The following is a 3,371-nucleotide window of genomic DNA, read 5'->3' on the forward strand; positions in this document are numbered from 1 at the left end:
CTCATTTTTGTATTATTCTTTTCTTTTTAAAATTTCAATTAAATATAAAACATTTTGTTTCTAGGACTCTGAGAAATATGTTGAGCAGTTACTTACACTATTTAATAGATTTAGTAAACTCGTCAAAGAAGCTTTTCAAGATGACCCACGATTTCTTACTGCAAGAGATAAGGTATATGTTCCTGTATAGTAACAGTTTGTATTAATTAGTCATAATTTACTTTTATTAATAAGCAGTTTGCATCCTTATACTATTAAATTGGAAACTAAGAACCTAGCAAGTCCAATTTTTCATCAGTGGAGCACAACTGTATGTGGTGTGGTAAATGTTTTTGTGAGCATTTTGTAAGCGCTGAGTATCCTTGTGAACTAGAATTTAGCTAGAAAGTTACTCTCTTCCTCATTTTTCTAAGGATGTTTTCCTATTTTTGAATATTACCGATTATTGAATTCCTGTTCATCCTTCCTTTAAGATCCCCCCGAAAGTATAATTCCTCTGGAACTTTATTGATACTACCCCCCCTTCCTCCATAGTGCATCCCAAGCAGAGTTGATTCCTCCATTCTCTGTCCTTTCATAGGGCTCCTTCAAGAGTTATGTGACGTTTATCCTTGTTTCCCAGGGAAGCATTTACATTGCATACCATCTTTTCCCATCCTCACTCGTCATCAGAAGAAATTACCGTTAGTTTCTTCCCCTTTGGTTACTTTTAATTACTTCTCAAGTTTGAATGGTTCTATAGACAAACAGTTTTCTCTAGTAGAGTTTATTTTCCTTTTTTAGTCTAGAGTGGGGAAGGAGTTAGGGAGTATGGAGGTGGTGGGGTGGTTTGAAGTCTTAAATTGTGTAGCTTGCATAGGCTTTGTTGAGCTGCCATGTAAATCCAGACTGAAGGTGACAAAGGAATAAGTCATGTGGTTACCTGAAGGAAGAGTGTTTCAGCCAGAGGAAACAGCAGATGCAAAGGCTCTAAGGCAGGAATATACCTGTCATGTTCCAGGAAAAAGAAGTCATTGTGGTGAGAGTGGATTGAAGTGAGGGGGAGAATAACAGGAAATGAAGTCAGAAAGGTAATAGGAGGCCAGATCAAATAAGACTCTGAGCCATGGTAAGGAGTTCAGTTTTTTACTCTGAGTAGGATGGGAAGTCATTGAAAGAATTTTGGGTTGGATGTGGTGGCTCATGTCTATAATCCAAACACCTGGGAAGGCTGAGGCAGAAGGATTGCTTGAGTCCAGGAATTTGAGACAAGCCTGGGCAACACAGCGAGACCCCATTTCTAGAAAAAATTTTTAGACCTAGCTAAGGCATGGTGGCGTGCGCCTGTAGTCCCAGCTACTCAGGAAGCTGAGGTGGAAGTATCGCTCGACTTAGGGTTTGGAGGTTGCAGTGAGGTACTCTTCTCCACCCACACTGATGCTCTGTCAGTCCTGTCATCTCAGTGGCTAACTAACATACCCTTAAGTTTTCAAATTGCATGTCTGTTACTTTTTTAAAAAATTGTGTGTATTTAAGATATATAACATACTGTTATGGGATACATATAAATATTAAAAAGATTACTATAGTGAAGCAAATTAACAATTCCATTGTTTCACCTTTTTTGTGTGTGTGGCAAGAGCAGCTAAAGACTACTCATTTGTCATGAATCCCATATACAGTACAGTATAATTTTATTACCTATAGCTCTCATGTTGTATATTAGCTCTCTAGACTTGTGCATCGTACATATATGCTACTTTGTATCCTCTGACCTACATCTCCCCATTTCTTCCCTACCCGCTTTACCACTAGTAACCACTATTTTGTTCCTGTCTCTGTGTATTTGAATTTTTTTTTTAGATTCCACACATAAGTGAGATATTAATAATACAATATTTTTGTGTTGTGTCTGGCTTATTTCACGTAGCATAATGTCCTTCAGGCGTACCTCGTTCTTTTTTTTTTCCTTCCTTTAAAACCCCTGTGCAATTATTTTTTAGGACTGAATAATATTCCATTGTATATATGTATCAGTTTCTTTATGCAGGTTTTGATGGACACTTGAATTGTTTCCACATTTTGCCTATTGTGAATAATGCTTCAGTGAACATGAGAGTTCAGATATCTTTATAAGCTGGTGATTTCATTACCTTTGGTTATATGCCCAGAAGGGGGATTGCTGGGATTCTGATTATATTATGAAGATAGACTATGTAGGATTTGCTAATGAATCAGATGTGGAATGTGATAGAAAGAGAGAAATCAAGGATAACACTCAGATTTGTCTTCTGATCAGTTAGAAGGGTATGTTTACTGTAGTAGGGAAGACTGTGGGAAACAGGTTTCGGGGAGATGGTTGCAGAGAGATCAGAAACTCAGTTTTGAAGAAGTTAACTTTGAAATGTCTGTTAAACATCTATGTGGCAATGTTGAATCTGGAATTTAAGGGAGATAATGAGACTAGAAAAGTATGTTTGGCAGCTTCAGCATGTAGATGTTTTTTAAAGCAATAATAGTGGCTGTGATCACCAACATAATGAGTGAAGATAGAAGAGAGAACAGATCTGAGGATTGGCCTATGGCATTCTGATATTTGGTTGTAAGAAAAACGAGGAACTGTCTTTAATAAGGAGAGAGGAATGACCAGGAGTGGAGTGACCAGGAGAGTGTTGTGTGCTAGTAAACAAGTAGAAAAAGTACTTTCAGGAGGAGGGCATGATCTGCTGTTTCAAAATGGTGCTGATAGGTCACATAACCATTGACTTCAGCAACATGGAGGTTGTGAGTGACTTTGTGAAGAACAAATGTGTACAGTCGTCGTGCAAAAGCATGATTAGAATGGTGTTCAGTAAGAATACAGGAAAGAAATTGGAGACAGCGAGTTAGATAATTCTTCTAGGATTTTAGATTAAAGGGAGGGAGAGAAGTAGGGCATTAGCTGAAGGTAGACAAAGCCAAAAAACATTTTTTAAGATGTGAAATATAACAATATGTTTTTAATGCTGAGGCTATACAAACAATGAAGAGGGGGAAATTAATGTAGGAGTAAGAAGAGGGAATTCTGATTGCTTCAGTTTTCTCAGTGAAACAGGAAACAAACCACATCATTAGATGAAAATGTACATGGGGGAAGAAATATTGGCGGTTTAAGGAGAAAGGAGATGGTACAAAGTGTTGTGTAGGAGAATAGGAGACTGAGTGGATAAGAGAAAATAGTGTGATTGTCAGGCAGCATTAAGACCTCACTTGAGAATATTGATAATACAACATGACAAAAAGCATGCTGAAGTCTTTGACTAGGCAAATTCTATCAGGCCAAATACACCATAAGAAATAAAAACTGATTTATATTTTATGTATTTTTAGAAGTATAATAATTTGTGTTTTAA

General features: G+C 37.1%; 1 protein-coding gene across 1 annotated transcript in view; it reads left to right on the forward strand.

The window, feature by feature from the left end:
• Nucleotides 1–3,371, forward strand: part of CUL5 (cullin 5) — a 159,083-nt gene that overhangs the window by 108,944 nt on the left and 46,768 nt on the right. The window lies entirely within an intron of this gene.

Source organism: Propithecus coquereli, unplaced genomic scaffold, assembly GCF_000956105.1.
Source record: "Propithecus coquereli isolate 6110/MARCELLA unplaced genomic scaffold, Pcoq_1.0 Scaffold6, whole genome shotgun sequence".
In the NCBI taxonomy this organism is placed as follows: Eukaryota; Metazoa; Chordata; class Mammalia; order Primates; family Indriidae; genus Propithecus; species Propithecus coquereli.